The following is a 16,620-nucleotide window of genomic DNA, read 5'->3' as shown; positions in this document are numbered from 1 at the left end:
TTATTTTTTGTCGAGATGGGGTCTTGCTATGTTGCCCAAGCTGATCTTTCTTCTATTGGTTCTAAATTTGTAGGACTTACATTTAGGACTTTACCACATTAATCCATTTGGAGTTTTGTGTGTGTGTGTGTAGCATGAGGCCAAAATTTAGTTTTGTTTCTCCATAGGGAGGGTCAGTGATTCCAACACTTTTTGTTGAACAGTCCACTGTTTCCCCTGTAATTTTAGTGTTTTCTCTATCACGTAGGTTTCCACCTATGCTTTGATCTATTTGTGGGCTTTTTTTATGCCTCTTTGATCTATTTTTCTAAAATTGCTCTAATATTGCTCTGCCCAATTTTTGTATTTTTTAAGTCTTTGCATATACTAAGGAAAGTTCTTCTTTTCTAGAAATGATTTAGTTATTCTTAAACCTTTACTCTTCCATGTGAATTTTAGAATCAATATTCAAGTTCCATGAAAACTCACATTGGGGATTTTTATTGGCGTTACATTGAATTTTATAGATTACTTGATATTTTAGTCTTGCCTATTCCGAACATTTATTTAAATGCTTTTATATACTTTAAAATAAAGTTTGATGATTTTTCTTCATAAGTGTTTTCATGTATATTTTTCAGATTTTTTCTAATAATCCTATATTTTTTGTTCTTGTTGTGAATGGTAAATGGCATCTTTATTTTCCATTTTCTAATGGGTTATTGCTGGTATATATTGATGCCTTTGATTTTTGTATATTGTGCTTATATTTAACAACTTTATCATATTCTCTTATTAGTTTATAACAGTAATTGTCTTAAGATTTTCTACAAAAAAAGTCTGCAAATGACTATATTGTCTTTTTTCTAAATCATATTTATTTTTATTTTATTGGCTAAAACTTCTAGTAAAATATAGAATTTCATGTGTAATAGCAGTTATTGTGTCTTATTCTTGACCTTAATTGACTCATTATTTCAAAATATATTTCTTGAATGTCTACTGTGTGACAGGAACTTTTCTAAGTATGCAGTAAGCAAAATGAAGGTTATTGTCATATCAGTTTTTATTTAATTCTTTAAATTAAATTCTGAAAACATTACTAAATATAATTACTCATACTTATGAATTATTTTAGATATTTTTGAAAAGCCAGTTTTTTTAAGCTATAAAAGCCTATTGTCTCCTTTATTGAGTTGGTTTAATTAAATTATGTGCAATTTAAACTTGTTTTTTATTTCCCTAATAGTAGTTAATGAGATTGCATCAATAATCATAACTTTGTCTAATTGTTAGTATCAAAATAATTTATATATAAATAACACAGTACTAACTGAGAAAATGAACAAAAAACAATGTGTGTTATTTAGAAATTCCTAACCAGATAAAAATGACAATAATCATATTTTCCATGTTAGTGGAGAAAAAGTGAAAAATAAGAGCAATTAAATCAAAAGAAAAAATACCAATATTTTACATATGTACAAAAACTTCTCTTGGTACATAAAAAAAAATTATAACTAAAGTAATGGAGTAACTTGGGTGATTCAATAGAAGGCTAATAGGAGGCAGTGAATTCCTTTAAAAAAATGACTTGGGCTGGGCTCGGTGGCTCAGCCTGTAATCCCGCACCTTTGGGAGGCTGAGGTGAGTGGATTGCCCAAGCCCGCGGGTTTGAGACCCACCTGGGCAGGTAAGACCTCATCTCTACAATAAAATCAAAAAATTAGCTGGGCATGGTAGCACGCGCCTGTAATTCTGGCTACTCGGAAGGCTGAGGCGGAAGGATCACCAGAGCCCAGCCAGTCGAGGCTGCAGTGGCCGGGAGCGGCCACTACACTCCAATATGGGTGACCAAGTGAGACTCCAACTCAAAAATAAATAAATAAATAAATAAATAAAAAATGACTTGGAAACTAACTCTTGTCAGGGAGGGGAAAATTCCTGATTTGTAGTGTTTACCAATTTCTTTTTTTCGATTTGGAGTCTCACTCTGTTGCCCAGGCTGGAGTGCAGTGCCACACTCACCGCCACTGCAGCCTTGACCTGCTGGGCTAAGGCAATCCATCCACCTCAGTCTTCCAGGTAGCCAGAACTACAGGTGTGTGCTACCATGCCCAGCTTGTTTTTTTGATTTATTGTAGAGACGAGGTCTCACTGAGTTGCCCAGGCTGGTCTCAACCCCCTGGACTCAGACAATCCTCTTGCCTTGGCCTCCCAAAGTGTTGGGATTACAGGCTGAGCCACAATGCCCAGCCTGCCAATTTCTTTAATGTAAATATCCCCATATGGCTTATTTCAAGCTATCAACATGACACCAGTGAATATGAAGTTGGGAAAAGAATTGTTAAGTTGAACTTTATTAAAATTAATAACTTCTGCTTTGTGAAAGACATAAGCCACAGACTCAGAGAAAATGTTTGCAAAACACATATCTATTAAAGAAATTGTGTCCAAAATGTACAATGAACTCCTCAAACTCAACAATAAGAAAGCAGACAACTCAATTTTTTAAAATGGGCAAAAGATATGAACAGAAACCTCACCAAAGAAGATATACAGATGACAGACCAATATACGAAAAGATGTTCAACATGATGTGTTGTGGCAGGATGTGGCAAATGCTCAAATATATTTCTTGTATGATTGAATGAATAAACACAGAAACACAGGTAGCTGATTCGGGATCAGCAGTTGGCCTCACCTGGGCTGCCACTAGCCCAGCGGCAAGAAGGAGGGGTTAATAGCAGTTAAAGTTATTTCCTTTTGAAAGGCAAGTTGCAACTTTAAAGATCCACCAGGCTCCGGGCAGGTTTTGTTTAAGAAAGGCCAAATGGCCCAGAGACTGGCTATTTCATGGAAATGGAAAAGAGTCTTATCTAAAATCCCCCTTCTAAAGTTGACTGTTTACAAGCCTGCAGTTCCTGGAAACCATTTGTTCTTTAAAAAATCTGATTTTGCTGAGTACAACCTTGTAAGATTCCAAAGGAAGTATGTAATCACTCAACATGACCCCCCTTCCTTACCTAAACAAGGGTATAAGACCCCACGTCTCCTGTTCTGGGGCGCTCGATTTGGATGCATGAAATTCTCGGGCCCGCTGTGCTAGCCAGCGTAATAAAATGCCACTTCCTATAATAGTCTCGGTGTCACGATCTCTCTATTTTTCCTGCTGCAGTGTCATTAGAGAATTGCAAATTTTAAAATACATCTATTAGAATGACTACAATCCAAAACACTAACATACCAAATGCTGGTGAGAATGCAGAGCAACAGCAAATATAATTCATTACTGATGGAAATTCAAAACAATAAAGCCACTTTGGAAGACACTTTGGCAGTTTCTCTTTAGCATATCTGCCGTGGCTATTCACAGGCACAATCATAATATACCACAGGCTTGGACTCGTGGGCTCAAGAGATCCTCCTGCCTCAGCCTACTGAGTAGCTGGGACCACAGGCACATGCCACTAATGTCCTTCCCCAGTTTGACTGTGTCTTACAATGCGAAATATAGTCATATCATTTGAACTATCAATTGTATTCCTAAGTATTTAAGTTGAAAACTTATGTCCATACAAAAGTCTACACATAAATGTTTATACCATCTTTATTTATAATTTTCCCAAACTGGAAGCAACTATTGCTGTTGGGTGTTTAAAGACTCATAGTTGGTGACCAGATTCTTGGTGTTGTGAACAAAGAATTGGAAGAGATATACAGAGAGCAAAAGCAGAGTAGTTTATTTAGCATAAGTGACAGGTGACAGTACACTCCAAAGAATGGAGCAGTCCTGAGCTGAGAGTAGCTTAAGAGCATTGAGTTAAACAAAGCTGAGACCTTTCATATGTAGTGGGAAGACAGAGAGGCTGTGACACTGAGGCTATTATAGGAAGTGGCAATTTTATTATATAAGCGCTGGCATGACTCAGCGAGCTAATGCTCTAAGGCTGAGCACCCCAGGGAGCGAGGAGAGGGGTCTTATACCTTAGTTTAGGTAAGGGAAGGGGGGTCGTGTTGAGCAATTACACATTTTCTTTGGAATTCACAAGGTCGTACTCAGCAAAATCAGATTTTCAAAGAACAAATGGTCTCCAGGAAATGCAGAGCAAGTAGGGGCTGTAAACTGATAACTTCAAAAAGAGAGGATTTGGGTAAGTTTGTGAAGTGGTTACTCTTTTGCATTTCCATGAAATCCGTCAGTCTTTGGCTATTTGGTTTTCTCAAACAAAATCGATCTGAGATTTTTAGAGCTTGCCAATTGACTTTCCAAAGGAATACTTTTAACCACTATCAGCCCCATTTCTGCCACATTTCCCCCTTTGATGCTCGACTCCTCATGGGTCTAGAGTATCATTATCCTTAATTTGGTGCATTAACATCCTGTGGACTGCAGTTTTTCATTTAACAACTGTTTCCACAAACTTAGAAACGGCATTCATAATTATTGGGGCTGTGCAAGGGAGGATAAGACAGGATCCTACCAATAGGATTATAGATGCAATAATGTACTTAAATCCTCCCAGACCCAAGAACATGTTTTCAGACCAATTGCCGATTTTTTTGTCTTGCCATTTTTGCACCAGGACACGGGCAAGCTTTCTAATATTGGTGGCTATATCAGTTATTGCTTTACTATTATCATCTATTTGCAAACAACAGTCAGAGCTTTTTTTTTTTTTTTTTGAGTTGGAGTCTCACTCTGTCACCCAGGCTGGAGAGCAGTGGCCGCTCCCGGCTACTGCAGCCTCGACCTGCTGGGCTCCGGCGATCCTTCCGCCTCAGCCTTCCGAGTAGCCGGAACTACAGGCGCATGCTACCACGCCCGCCTAATTTTTTGATTTATTGTAGAGATGAGGTCTCGCACTCGCGGGTTCTGGCAATCCACTCACCTCAGCCTCCCAAAGGCACAGGATTACAGGCTGAACCACTGAACCCAGCTTAATCAGAGCTATTAAATTTGCCACATATTCCTCCTTCTTACGCTAGCAGGTAGTCCAAAGCTAAGCGGTTTTGGTAAATAGTTGCGTGCATTTGGGTTTGTTGCTGAGCAACAAGCTCAAAAGTCATGACTGATTAGTTATAGATTCTTTTTTTTTCTTTTTAATCTATTAAAATTTATTGTGTTTTATAGAGCATTTATTACACATCAAGCAATGTTTTGTGATTGTTCACTTTGCTGGAATGTCAAAAAATACAAATATAAAATTAAAGTAAAAACAACGTCTAGACTTACAAACTCTCCCAAGTTTCCACTGAACAAATTGACCCAGTTGAGTCAATAAAAATCAACTGTCAATTATACAAAGTTAAAAGAACAACACCAAAATTATTCAATGATATTCTTTAGTAGTGAAGAAAAGTAAAATATACTAAAAAAGTAACTGAGACAGCTTGTAACCTGATAATGCAATTTAGCATATATATATAGGTGTGCGTTATCCCCAACTCCCATTTGTGCCCATATGGCTGGGCCATAAGTATTTATAATTCTCTGGGGTGGCCATTCATCATCTTTCCAAACTTGGGTCCCTCCTATATTAGGAACTTGGTCAAGGAATTGAGCATCCCATGCTTTGAGGCTTTCATAAAGGGGAATGCCTAGTTCATCCCCCCTTGGGTTAGGCAGAAGGAAAAATCCTGGCTGGATTATTCCTATGGTACCTTTCCATAATGCTGGGAGCTGGGCATATGCAACCTTTCCACATATCCAGAATAGCCTTTTAGGGACTTTCCAGAGGTCTGGATTTACAGAGGACAGATCTGTCCACCTCTGACTTATAATGGAGATACCTTGAAACAGGTTAGCCTGTTCAGAGGATAGTACTGTACAGTTACTTATAGTTTGAGTGACAATAGTACATTGAGAAGATTTAGTTGCATAAGCAGGTACCCAATACCAAACAGGTCTTGTTGGCCACCAGAACAAACTTCTGACTGTGATGAATAACAGTAGAAAACTCTTATGTCTGTCCAGATAGTTTCTATACATTTACATGCTGGGTGTGTGGGGGAAGCAATAAACACCCAAATTAGGCAGAAATACATAAAAGTACAAGAAAACTTCCTATCATAAGAAAGAATGGAAATGCTAGTGAGACCCTTTTCTAACAAGTTCAATGGGGACATCTCTGTTAATTCTGTAGCAAATAAAGTCAGTCCTACAGCAATTAAAATGACAAACAGTTTAGCAAAGATAACAGTTGACAAAGCAAAACAATGGCTTATCAGTAATGTGCATTGAGTCCTTAAGCTGAATCTTCAGCTGTTGATCAGCCAGCCTCCAGTGTGGCTAAAGCAGGGCTGAAGTATCCTCAGGCTTTTAGAGCAGGGCTTGAGAAATCTGTTCCGGGTTTTCCATCGGCCTTGGTGACCTGGCTTAAAAGATTGGGAATAGTCCTCAAAATGCTCCTCCTCCTGTATGAAATTGCTCAGGTCTGTGAAATATTTGACCTTAGGGTCCCTGAGAGGCTGGTCTGTTAAATCTGGATGGCTAGAGAACACTTCATTTATTAGTTTAATGCAATCATGGTCTGGCTATCGTGGCTCTATGGGTAGTAAGGTCTTTACCATCTCTAGGTGAATACGTGGGTTTTTCACAGAGCATTCCCTGACATCTGACCATTCAAGCATTGGTTAGCCAATATTGTCCCTTGTATTCCATTAAATTTATCACTGCATGAGGCACCCTGACTGTTAGGTGTTGTCCCATGTTTAGTTTGTCAGTTTCTGTTATTAGGAGTGCTGTGGTTGCCAGGGCTCGTAAACAAGGTGGCCAACCCTGGGCCACAGAATCTATTTGTTTGGATAAATATGCCACAGGTCTATGCCATGACCCTAGCATTTGAGTTAAGACCCCCATTGCAGTGCCAACATATTCATGCACTTATAAAAAGAAAGACTTAGTCACATCTGGGAGTCCCAGACCAGGTGCATTGGTGAGGGCCTGTTTAATTTATTCAAAGGCCTGTTTCTGGACCTTTTCCCATGGCAGGGGCTCCTGTTCACCCCCCTTTGAGACTTCATAGAGGGGTTTTGTTATGATAGAGAAGTTAGGTATCCAAATTCTATAGAACCTCACAGCCCCCCAAAACTTTCAAATTTGACACCAGGTAGTTGGGCTGGTATAAACACACTGCTTGTTTTCTTAATGGGTCATTGCTGTAAACTAATTCTTGTTAGGTTATTATTATTAGTTGTTCGACCTTTTATTTTCAACTTTTGAATGCACAGATTTAAATGCTTTCAGTTAGTTCCCTGGAGGGGTGAGACCCATTAGGGAAGCCTAGAGGCTTCTGAGACTAGAAGTTACCCACAAATGCAATAATCTGGGTAATAGCATGTACTAGTATAGGAACAGGACCACCGTTAAGGTCCTTTTTATCTCCTAAAGCTGTTGGTTGGGTCCTTCCTCTCTTTAATTTTTAGCAGCACTTACTCCCCTGGGATGATTGGGTTTTCCATGGTGCAGGAAGTTCCTAAGGAAGCAAGATTATAAACTGTGATTAAAATTTGTCCCAAATGGACAACACATTTCTTTATGAGCATTTATGTTTGTGACCCCATTTCCTTCAGAGGTGTAGGAAAAAGGCCTACCATTAAACAATTTCAAAGTTTTAACAAATCCCATTTCAGGGACCGACTTGAATCCTGAGTGATGCAATACCAAATACCTATGTTCAGTTTACTCGAGTCTCCAAAGGATTTCTAGTTATTATTATGCTAAACCATAAATTGGAGGATCGTACTGTCCTAGTCCTATGTTTGATGGAGTTTTCTTTGGATTTTCCAACGGGTGGAGTAAGCTGCCACTTGACCTGCAGTAGAATATAATTTTTAAAATGTTTAAATGTCTTCTAAAAACCTACCTATAAGGGATTTATTTATGTCTAGCCTGCCTTAGTTATTTATTCTTTAGAGATTTTTCGATCCCATAATAATATGGGGTGCTGAGGGGTGAAGGTCTGTTTTCTGTAACTTTTTCAGAACTGTCAGTAGGCGTAGTCCTGCCTAGCCAGAGATTGAAAATCTCTCCCTGTCTGACTTGAGGTGTCCAGGTCTGTTTCAGCAGTGGCATTGTTTGCAGGCACTGACTGGAATCCTCGCATGACGATTATGTGGGCATGAAATTACTGGATTCTGGCTCAATAAAAGAAATAAAGTCAGGCATACATTTTGACAATTTTAGATAGTGGCTGCTCACCTTTTGTACAAAAGCTACAAGGCGTGAAGTTATTAACATAACTTAAATGATAAACTTTAATTTCTGTGGCTTTATTATAAGTACCTGCCTTTGGAGTTTTTAAATGTATTTTTGAACTATAAAGGTAGCCTGACAGATTGTTTTAGACTATAATTTGAACCAGGTACTCAGGTAAATTTTACATAAAATTTGAAGAGAAATCCGAAAACGTTTGGAGACTTGCATCCAGAAAAGACTTTATTATGCCTAGATTGTTTATAGAATTTCTTTTGTATATATATATATATATTTTTTTTTTTTTCATAAACTTTCCTCATACCATTTTGGCATGCTTATACTATTTTATTTTTGTTCTTTACCCCCTTTTTAAAATTTTCAGATAACTATTTACTTTATTATAGGACAGAATTTTACCACATAAGATCTCTTCTTAGATTAAAAAAAATTTTTTTTTCTCATATATTCCCTTTTTTTCCTTACTAAAATCTTATTTGTACACCAACAACCTTTTTATATTTTTCCTTTGCTTTTTGCTTTCCTTTTTATCTTTTTATAGACAACCTTTTATAGTCATAATTTGAATTCACCTTTTAATAACTATTAGGTGAAACATTTAACTTTTGGAACACCTTTAACTCCCACTAGAGAGCAGGTATCAGGAGAAAGAGGTTCAGTATGAGCACTAGGGCTAAAAACTTAGCCTCAGTTTTAATCAAGAAATTAATTTGGACCCCAGCCACATTCATACAGACCCAAAGATTCTTTGGGGTGATGGCAAACAGAGCACTGGGCTGGGCTGTGCCCCCCCCTTAGTCAATGGCCATCATCACTGAGCTAGGTGTTTCCCCCCCACCTTCGGGAGAGGCTGCACCATCTCTTTCAGCGGCCTTCTAGTCCAGATGTTAGACAAAGTCCTGGGGACTTAGACCATCAAGAACAATTGTGCTTTAAGTGCCCAGATTGACCACATTCATAGCAGTTGGTACCATCCCCCTTAGCAGGTTTATCCTTAGCAGGCCTCTTTTGGGTGACTGGAGCTTTGTCATTAGTTTACTTTTCCTCAGGCTGGTTCTCATCCTGAAGTCCTTCTCTCTCTCTCTCTCTCTCATTTTTTTTTTTTTAATGTCTCAGTTTCTAAGAACTTCAGAAGTTTTCTATACTTGGGAGGTTGGTATTCATAGTCCTGAGTCAGGCCTCTGGAGTTGAGTATTTAATATTCTATAGGATATAATCTTGTTTGCAAAGTATTGAAATAAATTTTTAAAAGGCCTCTGCATACAGAACTTTTGACCATTTTTCTTTAGGTCTACAAAGTGAATTTAATTGCCAGATAGTTTTGCTCCTTTCCAATCTCATTAAATGCTAACTTGTAGTGAGTTCAAATTTGATTTTAATAATGCACTTATTTTTTAAACCATGTAACTTTAATTTGCTTTAAATATTTAAAATCTGCCCCATTGGGGCATCTGAGGGTACAGATTATTACATATTTTCTTGTTCACATTTCTTGGAAACCCAGAATTTGTTTTGAACACTTGCAATTTATTCCTCAAAAGAGAATTCTAAAACAAACAAATAACTAAATAAATCCATAAACAGCAATGCCAGGTATCCCTGGGACCCCGATGGCTTCTTCCAAGCTGAGTGTCCTCAGCCCTCCTTGAAGCATCTTTTTTTTTCTTCCACAGTTGTGGAAAGTTTCCAATGATGCCTACAAAAAGGCCTGGTACTAAACCCTTTTAAAGTGAACAGACTACATAGATGTAAAATGATCTGTTTTTACTTATTTCTAATTATGAACAGGCAAAATTGTCCAAAATCCCTATGAATTATTAAAAAGTAGCCTTAGTTGTAAGATGTGGATGATTAAATGAGAGTGATTAGGTCTCACTCTATGCACCACAGAATGTGCCTAGTATTTGACTTGTCCTTTAGGTGAAGTACCAAGCTTACAAGGTGACTTAATCAGGTGGGAATGTCCAGTCCCCATGCCTTATTAAGTCCTGTGAAGTATTCAGCATTTAAAGCTTTATCAGTCCTGTAAGAGGTGTGCTAGTCAGGCATAGCCAAAAAAACAAGCAGTAGTGTTATCTAGCATTACAATTTAAAGTAGGGATTTAGCATACATTAAATGACTCTAAGAGACTTCTCAACAGTTTTACAGGGACAAGTAGTTGATTACGATCTTAGGCAAGACCTAAACCTTTAGAAACAGACTTACTTTCAACTAACCTGGCTTCTAGCATTTGAAAACAAGAACAGTCTATTCAGTCCCTTAGTTGCCAGAGAAAGATTACAAAATTATCTTCTCCAAAGTTAGCGTCAACTTGCACTGAGTTAACAAAAGGTTAAGTAGCATATAAGAGACATTTCTATGTTTCTTACAGGTGAATTAGAATGAACGCCTTCAGAATTCATGAAGAACACAGGCTAAGGAAGGGAGAGGGTGTGGTCCTGGGAAAGAATTCAAGATAACCGGTAGCACTTCACATACACAGCAGACAACTTTCCCACATCCTTAACAACAAAAGACTGGAATTTTAACAGTGCCAATGGGTTGGGAGAAACACCACACAAATAAAGGGAGGGAAACATAAAATGGCATAAAGAAACATGTGCTAATCAAGTATTTAAAAGACGACATGTCCCATTAAACAAAGCATAATAACTCAACCAGCTTTTTAGCAGATTCAAAACGACAGACACACACAAATAAGAGAATGAGGGGTATGGGAAACATCTGTTTTGTCCTCCTCTAGCCATACTCCTCGCGAAGATATTTCAGACTCCTCTTAGCAATTGGCAGGTTGGTACAACCCCCAACGCAGACTAACTTTATGCAGAACCCTCCCACCGTCCATTTCATTTACGTGCAATCACATGACGCATTCCTCAACCCTCCGCCCCAATCCTAGGAGTCTATGGGTTCATCTTCAGACAGTGTTACCTTCCACTGCCTTTCAGTCCTTTACTTCGGACTGGAGGTTTACTTGCAGACTCCGGGAGATGATCAAGCTCCCCTTCTGCCATCCATTGGCAGGTCTATGCACAGGCCCTTATTCCTACTCTTTCTGTCAGGTGGTCTTTCTGTCCTTTCCATCAGGTGGTCGTCCTCATACCAGTTCCTTGCCTCTTGGATCCCTGCTGTGCTTTCGTGGTCTGAGCCTCAGGGCGCGAGGAGGGGCCTCCCTCCTGTAGATCAAAAAGTCCATTGTGCACCAGGCGAGATTGCCTCTCCCGTCACCCTGGTAGTCATACCCCGATGACAAAGGAGGTGGAATACACTGTCTTGAACTCTCCCATTCCTGGCCAATGCACCAAGTCATGTAGCAGGAAGACAGAGAGGCCGTGACACCAAGGCTATTAAAGGAAGTGGCAATTTTATTATATAAGCACCAGTGCGACTCAGCAAGCTAATGCTCTAAGGTTGAGCACGCTGGGGAGAGGAGAGGGGTCTTATAACTTAGTTTAGGTAAGCGGCAGGGGTGGGGGTCGTGTTGAGCAATTACACATTTTCTTTGGAATTCACAAAGTTGTACTCAGCAAAATTAGATTTTCAAAGAACAAATGGTCTCCAGGAAATGCAGAGCAAGTAAGGGCTGTAAACTGATAACTTCAAAAAGAGAGGATTTGGGTAAGTTTGTGAAGTGGTCACTCTTTTGCATTTCCATGAAATCCGTCAGTCTTTGGCTATTTGGTTTTCTCAAACAAAACTGGCCTGGCGGGTTTTTAGAGCTTGCCGATTGACTTTCAAAAGGAATACTTTTAACTGCCATCAGCCCCCTTTCTGCCACATATTCTTTTTGATGAGATAGTGGGCTCTGATTTTGTAAAGCATGCAAAAAAGAAAACATTTTGACTAATGTTTCCAGGGTTAAATGTACCTCCTGGGGAAGGGGTAATATTTCAGGTTATTGTGAACATTTCTGCCTGCCATTCCATAATTTTAATTGTATGTATGAGATGCAGTCCATATGCATTAGCCTTAACTAGCTCTTTTGCACAGATAGGTTATAGGGAGTTCAAGGCGGTCCCTTGTACTCATGTGCCACACCTGGGTTATTTTCTTTGTAAGGTTTATGGCTTTCTTATCTTGTTTTAGGAAAGGATGTTGCATATGTGGTATTCTGGGAGGTTGATTAATGCTTCAGTTTCAGGAGGGAATATTGCTTATGTTCTGTCCCTGAAGGTTGATTAATGTTAGTTTCATGACTTCTATCCTGTTCCCATGACTTTTTGTCTGTGAGATTCTCTTCCCATGCTCCATCCTATCTCCTGCCTCACTATGATGTTCTTCAGTAGGTAAATGGATAAACCGTGCTACATCCATACAATGGAATGTTATCCTGCAATAAAAAGAAATGAGTTATCAAGCTACAAGAAGACATGGACAAAACCTAAAATTATAAAGAAATTAATATGAAAATGCTACACACTTTGTAATTCCAACTATATGACATTCTGGAATAAGCAAAAGTATAGAGGCAGTAGAAAGATCAGTGGTTGCCAGGGACTTGGGGGACAGATAAATGAATAGGCAAAACACAGGGGATTTTTAGGACAATAAATGCTTTTAAATGATTGCATACATTCTTGATTACAGTGCAAGCATGGTAAAGACTTTATTTTCTTTCTTTGTTCAGGGTTTATTTTGTGTGTGACATGTTTTGGTGCTCTTAGGTAGTGCCTCTCAAATTTTACTGTGTCTACAAGTCACGTTGGGTGTGGTGGCCAAAGCAACTCCATCTTAGATATTCATCCACTATGTCAACTTCTGATTAACCCCAGTACTGGGAAGGCCTCTGAGATTTCCCATTTATCTATTGTTCCTTATATAAGAGCAGGTACTTACCATAAATTTACCCTTAGGTCAAGCAACCTTGATGTTATCATACTTCAATTGTCTTATACATCCCTTCTGCATCACCCTTTCCCTATGGCATTTAAGCCCTGAGTCTAGGGGGCAATGGTGCTGAGATCCACCATTTTGTCTCACTGCCACCTGAGACAGACATCACTTCTATCTTAAGTCCCTAATTAAATGTTTCTTTCTAGAAATTAGAAATGTCAAGCTCTTTATCTGGCATCTCAGCCTCCTCAGATTTTAGGAAGAGGTTTGCAGAGACCTACTCACCTTGAAACATGGGGCTCTTGCTAAGATTGTAATCAGTTGCAAGCTCTACCACTTGCCGCTCAAAGCCAAACACAAGATATGAGAGATGGTGAAAGGAAAGTGACTTTATTCCAAAAACTGGAAGATAAAAAAATGGCTAGGCTCATGCCTCAAAGAGAGCATTTCAGATTTTTAGGCTGAATGCAAGGGTTTTAAAAGAGAAAGTTGGTATGGGGAAACATGCGGGCATGGCACAGGGTGTGTCTTGTTCTGATGGTTTATCTTGGGTGGTGGTTCTCCTGGAGACCTGGTTGGTGTTAGCTCAGCTACTGTCAGGTTATGGATCAACCAACTGGTGACTCCCCCCAAGTAGGAGTTCCCACAGTCAGGCTGTTTTAAGATCAGCTGTTGGAATTTCTAAGCAAGCATTCCAGGCAGAGAAGAGAGCATGGTGCAGGGAGTGTCTGATAGATAAAGGGAGAAAAGTTTCTAAAACATGTTTCATGGCTACATCTTAGAGTAAGATAGAAGGGAAAAATAAACTTTTTTTTGAGTTGAAGTCTCACTCTGTTGCCCAGGCTGGAATGCAGTGGCATGCTCATGGCCACCACAGCCTCTACCTGCTGGACTTAGGTGATCTTTCCACCTCAGCCTTCCAAACAGCTGGAACTACAGGCGCACTTTACCACCCCCGGCTTATTTTTTGATTTGTTGTAGAAATGAGGTCTCACCAAGTTGCTCAGGCTGGTCTCAAACCCCTGAGCTCAGACAATCCTCTTGCCTCAGCCTCCCAAAGTGCTGGTATTATAGGCTGAGCCACCACACCCGACCAAAAGAAATGTTAAAATACATCTTTTTTTTTGAGTTGGAGTCTCACTGTGTCGCCCAGACTGGAATGCAGTGGCCGCTTTCAGCCACCGCAGCCTCGACCTGCTGGGCTCCAGTGATCCTTCCGCCTCAGCCTTCCAAGTAGCCGGAATTACAGGCATGTGCTACCACGTCCGGCTGATTTTTTGATTTATTGTAGAGATGAGGTCTCGCTGCCCAGGCGGGTCTTGAACCCACGGGTTCAGGCAATCCACTCACCTCAGCCTCCCAAAGGCGCGGGATTACAGGCTGAGCCACTGAGCCTGGCTTAAAATATATTTTTAAGGCTGAGATACTCGCTACAAGATGCAGATTTTGATCCACCAAGTTTGGGGTGATGCCTGATATTTTTACATTTCAAACAAGTTCCCTGGTCATCCTAATGCTGCCAGTAGTGGTTCACACTTGGAATAGCACAACATGCAAACAAACAAACAAACAGAACAGGAGATCCAGTCTCCACTCCTTGTACTGTTTTCTAAATAAGGAAAAACAAATATCTAATTTCATGACCATGCTAACCAATGGTTATTTTGTAAAAATCCATCTTGAAAGGGCTGTTTTCACTGGTATTTCTTCCTGAATCATGCCCATTTCCTGTTTCCAAAGGCATTAGAACTCCGCTTTAATAAACGAGTCAGTCAAGATCAGAAGTTCATGTGTCCAAGTGAAACTGAACGAAAGGTCTATAATGCTCTCTGGCAGCACAGAGTGTTTGTGTGTGTACAAGTTAAGTGCATATCACATTCCAGAGGCTGTGAAGGTCACTGCTGGGGTTGCCCAGACAATGGCTACTTTGGGGTTAGTGAGGACATGCTGCTTACTTGAAGGAAAGTCTTAACCACGTGGCAAACATGTTGAGAGGAGGCGGTTGTATTTAACAAACTTCATGTTCCCAGATAGCTATGACACAGTGCAAGAGCTCAGAGGGAACTGGAGTTCCAGTTCTGCCACAATCTCTCTGAGCCTCAGTTTCTCCATCAAATGAGTTGACCAAGCTCCATCTTTATTAAAGTCTCTTCCAACTCTGCATTCTTTATTTGTATTCTAAGTGTATTAATTCCAAATCAGACTCTTCATGTTCCAGGGCTAAGATTTCAAGTTGCCAACTGCTCCCCTGCTTCCTACCCTTCCTTTGGTCCATAGAACAGTAGTCAGACAAGCCTTCTGGTCTTCCAGTTGCCTGCCTTAAAGTCAAGGAAGAGTCCAGTCACAGGGTGGGCAGCCTCTTAGGGGTAGGCAGGATATAACCCGTGGATGGAAGCAAAAATAGAACACCTCCGCCCACAGTCTCCACTGACCCCAAATGGCCTCAGGGACATCTGGCTGGAGAAGATCCTGGCCCCATTCTTGAGCCAAAGGAGATTTTAGCACAGTTTGACAGACTCAGAAAGTCAAGTCTGAAGTGGGCGGCCAGCACTAACCACACAGCCTATTTGTTGTGAAAAAAACAAATTATTGATTTAAACCAAACACAAACACACCAGGAAGCCATGAGTGGGCACTTCCCTAAACCATTCCTGGGCTTTCTCAGCTGTAAGTCCTAGGCTCTAGAAATTTTGGGCTGCAATTCTCTCCAGTGGTGAGCTAATGGTGACCCAAACGAGCAACTCATCAGTCGCTCAGAGCCTCCAAAGGTGGGGCCTAGAACTCATCTTGCTGCCCTACTACCTAGTGTCTGGAATGGGTCCTCTGTGCCCACACATTTATCACTTATTTTGCTAGTCACTCAACATACTCAGTAAGCTACTTATCCTTCTTCCACCTGCTTTGTTGTAGCCACACGGGCAGTCAATCAGATGGTGCCCACCCCCACTGAAAATGAGTCTTCCTCTCTCAGTCCTCTGATTCACATGTCAGTCTCCTCTGGAAATACTCTCATGAACATACCCAGAAATAATGCTTCACCAGCCATCTAGACATCACCGAACATTAGCCTAGTCAACACCTAACGGAGCTCCTTCCCATCCCACAGGCCTTGTGCTATGTGCCAGGGGAACAAGAAGAACAGCAGCTCACCAGCTCACCTGTCAGCTTATAGCAAGGCCTTCTGAGTTTTCAACTCAAGAGAAGAAGGGAGACTTGCTTTGATCTCTCTAAAGCCACCAGAGCTTTTCTGCTTAGAGGACTTCCCTGCTCACTTCCGGTATCCTGGAACTTGCCATTGAGTTTGAATTGAAGCACATATTTTCTGCATCTTTTTGAAGTGTGATGTGGGAAGATACAGGAGTATGAGATGCAGGGAGTTCCCCATCTAATAGGAAAGACCAGTTCATATCCTCCAAGGGTTCTCAGTCTTAAGGAAAAGACACAGCCCCTATGTGTGAATCTCCTTGTCTAGAGAACAGATTGCATACACAAAGGCAAATATCCAAAGATACGCAACACATTGCAAGATAGCAGTGGGCTGGCTTATTGCTGAAGGAAGAACAGGAGGTGATTTATCCCTATAGGCAGG

The sequence above is a fragment of the Carlito syrichta genome, unplaced genomic scaffold (genome assembly GCF_000164805.1).
Source record: "Carlito syrichta isolate Samal-C Ts95f unplaced genomic scaffold, Tarsius_syrichta-2.0.1 Scaffold313991, whole genome shotgun sequence".
NCBI classification, from domain to species: domain Eukaryota; kingdom Metazoa; phylum Chordata; class Mammalia; order Primates; family Tarsiidae; genus Carlito; species Carlito syrichta.
Note: the sequence above shows the minus strand (reverse complement) of the source record.